The 10,462-nt window shown below is 41.1% G+C and overlaps 1 protein-coding gene across 1 annotated transcript in view; it reads left to right on the top strand.

The window, feature by feature from the left end:
• The first annotated feature begins 2,222 nt into the window (after window positions 1–2,222).
• LOC107505197 (BCL-6 corepressor-like) overlaps window positions 2,223–10,462 on the top strand; it is a 45,003-nt gene continuing 36,763 nt past the window's right edge. Inside the window, exon 1 of the mRNA XM_036235741.1 lies at window positions 2,223–2,316. The gene's annotated coding sequence lies outside the window, so the exon portion shown is untranslated. The remainder of the gene's footprint in view (window positions 2,317–10,462) is intronic.

The following is a 10,462-nucleotide window of genomic DNA, read 5'->3' as shown; positions in this document are numbered from 1 at the left end:
TATTATCTACTGACCTTCCGGGTTCTACGCTGAGAAGATGTAAACCTTGCCCATCCACTTCTGGCTGGGGCGTGAGGCACCCAGTTCTTGCCGAGTCCCAGAACCACAGTTGGTGCACTGAAGAGATTAGATAATTGTCAATTGCATTGAATTTGCTGCAAACGAAGACTACACACCTCTCTCACAGTACAGATTTTCATGACCTTACATATATAAAGTTATGGGGTGAACAATATAAGCCAAAATTACTCCTCGCTGAGAAAAAAAAAAAAAAAACGCAAAGAAGTCTCTTTTATTAGGAGTCAGGGCAGACACTAAACAACTGAGATGCATACCGAAAAATACATGCAAATGGTGAGAAATTAAGGTAGATCCCCATCACTGTCACCTTTGTGCCCCAGAGAGTTATTCTTTCTTTCCTTCCTCATGTCTTTAAAGAATTCCCATGTGATCGAAAGGTTTGAGGAATTCGGGCATAGAGTTCCGGTGTACCGGCTATTACTGGCTCTGTGGTGTTTTCCTGGACAGAAAAAAGGAAGCGGCGACTATAGTAGGGGTGGGTGTGGACATACAGGCGCCAAACTCTTGTTAATCCAGGGCGGGGAAAGACAGTGCTGGAGGCAAGAGGCGCGTACCTTTGTGACTGATAGCTTTGATTGAATGGAGAGTACGTTATGGTATTCGTGTCCTCTCCAGGCCTTCTGGATAGCAGGTGGAGTCAGTGCGCGGCTGGGAGAGCCACCCATTGTTGAACCCATTCCTTCGACTCAGGCTCTGCCAGAGAGGGTCTCTAGATAACCTAAGGCGCTTGTCTGGGCCTGCGGTACGGAGTCAACTCAGTGTCTGTAGAAACGAGAGTATAGGGGTAAGGGAACCCCACATTTGGACTCGGAGAAGGAAAACAGGTCTAACCCAGAATCGTTGACCACCAGATAAACTCAGGAAACCGAGAGACTCCAAGGCTTAGGCTCCAGAACATAAGCAAAAGCTAGAGCAGTTCAAACCAGGAGTTGACCGGTGAGGCTGGCCTGAGTGCGTATGGCTGTCTGCAGAACGAAATGTGCTATAAGTAGAAACTGCTAGGAAGTAGAGCAGGCGAAGGCAGTGCACGGAAGTGCCAAGGAAGATGTGTTAGGATCGCCACGTGTAGCGGTCAACTGACTGTGCTTAAGTACCTAGCACAAAAGTGAGGCAGAACTACCTTTTTTGAACAGGGCAGGAGTTCCGCGCGGTGCAGATATGATACGCCAGGGGTCTGAAGCAAGGTGGCAAGCAGAGAGGACCCTGCTGAGCTCTTCCGAGTTTCGGGGAGTCGCTGGGGCCCATAGAGTCAGGCATGGCCGCAGTCAGTTGCCTAAAGGAGCAGTCAAGTCCCGAACTGTCTCCACAACCAACTTTTCTAACCCAGCTGGAAAAGCACGTGCATGACAAAAGGCAAAAGAGGGGAACGTGCTGCTGGGTACCAGAGACAGCAAACTTTTCTGCTCCATAGGCATTGTCGGTCACGCGCCTCCGTTCCTTCACGTCGTGGTTACCATAAAACCTCTATGAAATCACATAGGCGCTCCGCCCCCATCGCAGGCTTTTTTGCCGTGTCAGCTCTGGGGAAAAGTTAAAAAGCGCTGAAAATCTGGTTCTTACTCTACCATTTAGTTGGGGGTTTCTGTACATCAGCTAACAGTTTTACCGCTCAAGGCTGATAGTGTGTGGACATGCAGCGTGCTGCAGTTGGCCGCTCCCGGCACCCTTCCCCACGGCTCCCGCATGTTTGTTTTCCTTTCGCTCATGTATCAATTGAAGCTTTCGCTTTCACGCTTCCTTTTGCGTGTATTGTTCGACTTCGTTTTTATTTTGTATCAGTAATTTAAAAAACAAGTAACCTAAACACCCGCGGCTGCGTACTGTGGAAGGAATGATGCGAACCGCAGCTGCTGCTCTACGTGGGACCGGGATCCCGTGGAAGTTGGCGAAGGCAGAGGCCTGCCGTGGAAACTGGGAACGTCTACTAAATTCTCTACCGCGCAAGAAAAGGAGTGAGGCGGTCTTCCACCGGCTTGCTTTTAGGATTCGGGAACTCTGTAAATGTACGACCCCGCCCCCGCGTTGCTTTTCTGCGGACGTGTAGGACTTAATTGCAGCTACAGCGCTTGCGCGGTTAACGTTGTGTAGCCACTTTGCCGAGCCCAGCGGAAGAATACTTTCAGAGGACTTCGCACTCGCAGAGGAGCCGTCGGCGCCAGACGAGGTCTTTCTGCGCTTCTTCTAAACTCTGAATCTCTTGGACTTCAAAAACAAACTACCGTAACCATCAACAGAGTAAGGGGTTTTGATTCGATTCATCTTTCCTTCGAGTTGCTTGCGTTGATAAGTAGACATTCTTTTAAGGTATTTCCACCATTTGGCTTTGCCGTTTTGAGATTTCAGTTATAGGCTCTCACGGCTGTTGGTAGAATATGGCTTTGCGCGGTACGAAGGACGAGCAGCGGTAGGGCTGGCGAGCGACATACTTGGGCCTCCAGCTGTCTCATAGACTGAACGGCTGAGGCAAGCCGTCTGGCGAGCTTCCCCCTTTCGCTTCCTAGAGTGGGCACATTTCTGAGTTCTTGAGACAACCACCTCTGCTAATTAGTAGAATAGGGCTAGAGAAGGCTTAATGTACTGTTAATAAGCGTTTTCCGGAAAGTTCTCGATCTCCAACTAATGCCTTGAGCGCCTGAACGTGTCCCCACCGTCCAAATGGTGGTTCTCGGGGATGGACGATTTGCAGACCAGCGCTAAAGGAAGTTTAATTTACTGTTAATAAGCGTTTTCCAGAAAGTTCTCGATCTCCAGGAGCTGGCTTGAAAGCCTCAGTGTATCACCACTGTCCGAATGGTAGTCATGGGGAATGGACGAATTCAAAAAAGGAAAGGAGGAGGACCGTTCTTTAAAGTGGGGTTGGGTGTATATCTAAATACCAGGAGTTTATTCTAAAACAAATGCTGTAAAGAAAGCGCACTTCATAAAGGTTTTTATGTAGAATAGTAGTGCTGCCTTGCCCCGTCTAAACTAGACCACTCAACATTTTAGCTTTTCTTTTTTCTTTTTTCCCCCGCCTGTTAGAAAGCTAGGGAAAGACAACTTACTGTTATTTGGTTCCCTATGAAGCTTCTTGGCTTAGGAGAAAAGTTAAGAAGAAATAGTCCCACTCCAGAATGTGTTGTCAGTAGCCAACACAAACAGATTTGAGTGTTTCTTACCATCTGACAGTTGTGTGCTTCTGAAAATTCATACTACGGATGTTTGATTAGTGTAGTCAGGTAATTCTGTCACAGAAGCTCTTCTGTGGAGGGCTTTTAAATGTTGGGAGATTAACTAAAGGTTTCTGTACTTAGAGATTTCAATGATACTTTAGTTCTTGACGCTTTGCACTCCATTAGGCACATACCTAGTGTAGGTTTGCAGTATTCCTATTTATTTTGGACAAGTGTTTCACCTCCTAGAATAGGGATGCAGTTGACCAGGATTAGTGTGGTCCGGTTTCTTTCCAAGGCTAGTCTGTATTTTATAGTTACAGGCTGTCACTCATCAGGATTGCCTAAGATTGGAAGGAGGTAATGAGGATTTTCTTTCTTCCATTCTGGGGCTTGGGATCCACTGCACTGTCCTTTGAGGCCCTGTCACTAGTAGGTGCCTGAGTTAATTAGTAAGTTTTCTCCTAATCAAGGAATTACACAGCTTGTTGGAAATTCTCTGGGCCCTCCAGGGTATTATTGGTGCACCTGTGACACATCACTCTACACAAAAATGGAGCCCCTTTGGCTGAAGAAAGGGGAGAAGAAGAAGGTTGACGGATTGGGGGACCTTCGCAGGTGGGGCCAGTGTGCAGTGTGGAACAGCTAATCTCTGAGGTCTCCAGGAACAAAGTGAAATGAAAGCTGCTGGGAGGTCTTTCCTCTTAACCTTTTAAAGGTAGTGGGAATCATACATTGGAGTTTGTGGAGAACAAAAAGTCTGGTGGATATTCCTGGAGGCAGAGTATCCCTAATGAGGGAGAGAATGGGAATCTACACCTGTTATTATCTTTTCTCTTCTCTTCACATCCTGGTGAATCACATTTTATTCTTTGACGGCCCAAAAGCAGGTGCTAGAAGGTCTAGTTTGTCGAGGTCATCTTAGTAGTGGAACTGAAAATACATATTAGGCATGTTTCCTTAATGAACTGAGTTTTGGAGAGGCATATGCAAATATCATTATTTCTAGAGAGGGTTCATGTTGGTGTTTTAAGTACAGGAAGCTCTCAGAGCTATATGATCCCATGGAGTCCTTGACCAAGGTTGATAGGGAAGGAAGACCTAAGTGTTAAATGCCAGGCCAGTGTGTACAGGTATATATTGGAGAGAGCAAAGGGGTCCTTGAGTTGTTGGTATAAATAGACATTCCTTAACCATGGACTTGTGGGGAGAATTAGAAATGAGCAGGGAGATAGCCCACAAATGCAAGTTGGATGCTGATGTACAGAAGCTTTTTAATTGTTTTAAAACTTAATATAGTGGAGATATTTGTTTAGTTATTTCCAAAACTTGACATTAGTGGTTGGGTGACAGGTCAAATCCTGAAAATATTACTAATTTTAACATTTACTCTGCTGCCTTATAAACCCATGTGGCACTGGTTTGGAAATGTCTCCTGTTGTAAGCAGCAGGCAGAGCAAACAGAAGTTAAGGAACTGGGGAACAGTATGTTTTAGGAATGTTCAGATTCAGAAGTGTACCTGATTGACATACAGGGAGACAAATCTAGTCACTTGGACTCAGACTAGTCACTTGGACTCAGATATACATACAGAACTAGAGATAAACTGGCCAGCTGAAATGAAAACATGGATTTGAAAATGTAGAGACATAATATATCTATGTTCTGAAAGAAAATAACAGGATTTTGTTGAATTGGAAATTGACCAGAATTTTTTTAAGATATTTCTGGATGTTATGAAAAAAGTCATTAGGAAATACAAAACATTAATGTATAAATCCTTAATTATATCCACAGGCTCAATGACCAAAAACTCCTGAAAAGCTTCCTGAGACTTTCCTCCTGAGAGAGACCACAGAGACAGGGAAGCATGGCCCTCATGACCACATTCACAAACTGATTCTCAATGAAATAACACATTGTTTGCTAGAAAAATAAGACTAAAGAACCTAGCTAGATGTGGATGGCCCCCAGTTGCTGTATTTACTTCTGGTTATATTGTCTCTCTGAAGCCTGGGTGTAAGGTTATATGTTTAATGTAGTGGAAGATTTTAAAAAGATTTTGAATGGATGATGGTAGAAAAGAGAGGAATACCTTTCCACTTTGAGGTGGTGAGTAGTGGATGTTCTTTGTATCCTATTTCTTTGGTATTGTGGAGCTTAGCAGACAAGGACAGAACTGAAAAACATGTGGCCTCTAGTAGGATTAAAGCAGTTATCCTTTTATTTGCATTAAATTTTTTTCTAAAGGTGACCGTGGGATGATGGCTCATATAGTATGGATTACCAGGTACTTTGGTGACCCTAAATGCACACTTAACCTCGGGCTCAGTTTTAGTTTTCTCCCAGTGTCTGTTTGGAGTTGTCTGAGCCCATTTGAGAATTCCATGAATTCCGCTTTTAAATGGGAAGACCGCACATAGGTGGAGTCTGTCTGAAATCGGAGGAGGAAGGGCTAGGCCCTGGACTGGTGAAGGTTCGAAGCACAGGCAGGACAGTAGTCAGTAGCACCCAGCAGCCCTGACATTAGTAGTCCGGTGGTTTTTTAGAGAAATTGCACTGGGCCCAGTGGATCCAGCTAGGTGCCACAGGGTAGAGAATGCATGGGTCCACCTCTGCCTTGCCTCATCCATCCCTCACTGGTTTAACCTATATCCCCAATAGCCTAGGCTGAAAGAAACTAAAAAGGTCCTTTGCTGGTCTCCAGAGTGCCTCGGAAGGGTTAAAGAACGATGCTTTTTGTAGGAAAGGACCTTCTCCTTGCATCTGCATTAGTGTCTTCATAAGGTTTTTGGTTGATGAGGCTTCATCAAGGTAGAGGTAGTGAAAGGATAGCCAAGCTGGCTACAGCCTTACTCAGTTTCTTTGAACTCTTTATGTCCTGCCAGATTCCTTTAGTGTGCAAACGGTCTACCATTCTGAGGCCTGGATTGTGGCTGACAGAATGAGAAGCACCTGGGGTGGGAAGTGGATGGCCTTTTTTTGCTTGTTGCTGTGAGGGCCAGATGGTCCACTTAGGTCAAGCTAGGCCAGACAGCTTTTGCTGTTTGTCCTTATTGTGTTCTTGGGTAAGGATATTTTATTTTTTTATTTAAAAAGTTCATTGAGGGTATCTGAAAACAAAATGTTTTCACTGAATTTTAGAGCCAAGTCTGCCTACTCAGCAACTCATATTGGCACCCATCTGCCTCAGTGTTCCTGATAAGTCTATCTGGGAAGTTTGCTTGGCTTTGAAACTCCTGCTGATAGCATAAAACTTAATTCATAAGTTTAGAGACAGTAGGAGGACAGTGATCAATTTAAATTGATCTGGGGCTAGGCAGAGAATTTAAATTTTAAATTATTATATTGATTTACATGCATAAAGTAGGCATGCTAACTTTAAGCAAAAACATTGAAGTTATTAATTAGGTGAAAATCTGAGGAAGTGCTGGGGAAGTTGCTTAGTCAGATGATTATGCCGGGGGCAGAACAGGAGAGAGGTCTTGGGAACTTCTAGAGGTCACAACTTTAAGAGAGATCTGTGCCCTTGTTATAATTGTAATTCCAGGAGCCTTGGCGTCTGAAGGAGCCCTGGGGCTAAGTGTCCGTGCTTGTACTTACAGAGCCGAGCTGGCACTGGCCCTTGGTTGTGGAGTCTGTAGTGTTGGATGTGGTAATTCCTGGAGCATCTGAAAACCTGGGAGATTAGGGATGAAGTGAGGAGGGGATATGAGCCCCCGTAGGTTTACCTCCTAGCACTTCAGTGTTTTTCAACCCCTGGGATGAAAGGTTGGAGAAAAGAAAGGGTACTCCCAATTTTTCTTGGGATTGGCCTTTTTGGGGAGATATGCAGGGATCCAGTGGCACCCAGCATTTTGAAGGCAACTTCTGAATTTTGCATGCCACTCTTGAATCTTCTACCAAACCCTCACGATCTGTGGTTTCCTTTAAGCTCTATGAATGGAGCAAGAGTTCTTTACTATATGTAGATAATTTATTTCTTTATGTGGCAAAACTTAGCTCCTGGGAGGAGGAAATCTATGAGTGGCAGAACATAACCCTGCCTATTCTGGGTTACTAGAATAGGGGAAAGTGGAACCTCCTTGGGGGAATATCGGTTCACACTAGGGTAATTACAATAGGCAGACTGTAGGTTGTAGGGAAAAATTGCAAAATATTTTAAATGGACTAAAAGATTACAGAATATAAAATAAACTGGATTTAAGGCTTCTTGTGCCCGAGTTATTAGGACTTAAGTGATACCTTTTTATGCCTGTTTCAGTGGAGGAGACTAAGAAAGTGTTCAAATGTTCAGGTGTACACTATTGAAATAGGTATTTAAAATAGAAAAATCAGATCAGCAGTTGACTCCTCTCTGCACTTCCAGATCTGAGTTTGATCCTGGCTTATTTTTATTAGTTGTTTGACTCTTGGGCCAAGTTATTTGAGCCCCTCAAGCGTCAGTTTCTTAATTTGTAAGACAAATAGACTGGACTAAGAAAATAATACTAGGCACATAGTTGGGCCTAAGGATAAAAATTGCTTTATCTGATGGGTCATATTTCTGTAGATTTCTCTTTAATTCCCTATTGATACTAAACTCCCTTTGAGATTGGTTAGGCATTTGGTCCTAGATCTCACAAAAAATCTGTTATAACTTCTACCCACACTGTTATTCCAGGAAGAATCTGTGCATTACTGAATGACTGATATCTGGCAATATATACTTTAAAATATGTCCCCGAAAGACTAGAAAAGGGAAAAAGGAGTTAGGAAGGGGTAGTATTTGCTGACTTTGGGTTGTGTTGCATGTTTTGTTTAGTGCCTCTAGCAAGAGAGGTTAATTTCTTCTTCCTTGCACATTCAGGCCAAATGTATTCCTTTGCTGCAGGTCATCTGTAGACCATTGATTACAGGGTAAAGTACCCATTACATACTTACTTCTGATTCTCCCATGCCACCCATTATTCTGCTTTCTGTGTATTTGTCTCTTTTAGGTACCCCGTATATATGGAACTATACAGCCTGATGTCTTCAAGGTTCATCAGTGGTGTACCATATGTGATATTTCCCATTTTTAAGTTTGAATAATATTGTGACAACATACTATATTTTGTTTGTCTCTTCATCTATTAGGGCTTTTGGGTTGTTTGCACCTTTTGACTAATTTGAATAATGTTAAATATTGGTGTACAAGTATTCATTCCAGTCTCTGCTTTCACTTTTGCGATTCACCCAGAGTACAACTGCTGGAGCAAATGATAGTTTTAATTTTTTTGAGGAATTGCCATATTTTTTTTGCACAATGGCTTCATGATTTTACATTCCCACCAGCACTGGATGAGTGTTCCAGTTTTTCCACTGTGTACTCGTTTTTTTAAAAAAATAATAGCCATACTAATTAGTGTGAATGGTGTCTCACTGTTGTTTTAATTTGCATTTCCACAATGACTAAATGGTGTTGAACGTCTTTTTATATGCTTACTGGCTGTTTAACTTCTTAGAAGAATCTTTTCGAATCCTTTTGTCCATTTTTAAAATCATGTTTGTTATTGACTTTTAGGAGTTCTTTATATATTCTAAATGTTAAACTCTTATCAGGTATATGAATTGAAAATACTTTCTCCTATAGGTTGGCTTTTCGCTCTCTTAATAGTATCTTTTAAAAAATTAATTTAAAAATTTTAATGTATGGTAAAAGGCACATGACATTATTGTACCATCTCAATTCTGAGCTCACAGTTCAGTAGTGTTAATAACTATATTCATTTTATAGCCACCAATCTCCAGCACTCTTCATTTTTCAAAACAAACTCTGTACCCATTGAACAAGAACTCCGTGTTTCACTCTTCTCAAAGTCCTTGCAACCACCATTCTACTTTTAGTTACTCTGAGTTTTGGCACTTTAGGCACCTTATATAAGTAGAATTTTATAATTCCACTTATTTTTGTGTTTTTTTTGGTGAATGAATTATTTCTCACATACTCTCAAAATTCATTAATAATATAGCATGTTACAGGTTTTCTTTTTTATTTAATACTGAATAATATTCTATTGAGTATGTATAACAAATTTTGTTTATTTAGTCACCTATCAATGGATACTTAGGTTGCTCACTACTTTTGGATATTGTGAATAATGCTGTAGTTGAAGATGGCTGTGCAAATGTCTCTCTTATACCGTACTTTCAGTTATTTTGGGTATATACACAGCATTAATGGAAGATACAGTAATCTATTTTTAATTTTTTGAGGAAACTTCATATTGTTTTTTATTGATCCTGTATCATTTTACATCCTCAGCAGCAGTGCACAGGGTTCTAATTAGTCCACATTCTCACCAACTCTTACTGTTTTCTGCTTTGAAAGTGGCCATTTTAATGGGTGTGAAATGATAGCTTATTTTAGTTTTGATTTGTATTTCCCTGAGTAGTGATGTTAAGCATCTTTTCATATGTTTCTTGGCCATTTGTATATAATTTTGGAGAAATATTTGTCATTTTCTCATTCTAAAAATCGGGGTTTTAAACTGAAGTGTTGTAGACTTTTTTTTATATGTTCTAGGTATTATTAACCTGTTATATGTAATCTATATCTGTTTTCTCCCATTACATACGTTACCTTTTCATCCTGTCACTCGGGTTGTTTGATGCATAGAATTTTTTATTTGATTGTCAAGTGGTCTGTTTTGGCTTTTGTTAGTTGTGATTTTGGGGTCATTCAGGAAATTATTTTTAACTAACCTTATGAAGCTTTCCCATGTTTTCTTCTAAGATCTTATGGTTTGGGAATGTATATTTAGATCTTTAATACATTTAATGTAATTTTTGATTATAGTACAAGATAATGGTTGGAACTTTGAGAGCTTATATTGACTCTGTGTTTTTTGGGAATATAGTGACATCTTTTTCCATTTATTTGTATCCTCTATCTTTCAGCAGTTTTGCATGATTTCAGTGTACATGTCATTTGTGTCCTTCGTTACGTTTGTTTCTGTATTTTATTTTTTTAAAATTCTCTTGTAATAGAATTAGTTTAATTTTTTTCATCTGTTTAGTGTTAGTAAACAGAAAAATGCAACTGATTTTTGTGCCTTGATTTTGTACACCAAACTTTGCTATATCTGTTCATTCCATCAGTTGTGGGTTTTGCAGGTTTCTGGGTTTTTTGTTTTTGTTTTTTTTTTTGGCATAATCTTTAGGGTTTTCAACAAATAATGTGTCATCTGTGAACAGAGATATTTCT

Source organism: Rousettus aegyptiacus, unplaced genomic scaffold (genome assembly GCF_014176215.1).
Source record: "Rousettus aegyptiacus isolate mRouAeg1 unplaced genomic scaffold, mRouAeg1.p scaffold_m13_p_19, whole genome shotgun sequence".
NCBI lineage: Eukaryota > Metazoa > Chordata > Mammalia > Chiroptera > Pteropodidae > Rousettus > Rousettus aegyptiacus.
The sequence above is the reverse complement of the archived record's forward strand: the minus strand, read 5'-3'. Positions and strand labels throughout refer to the sequence as shown.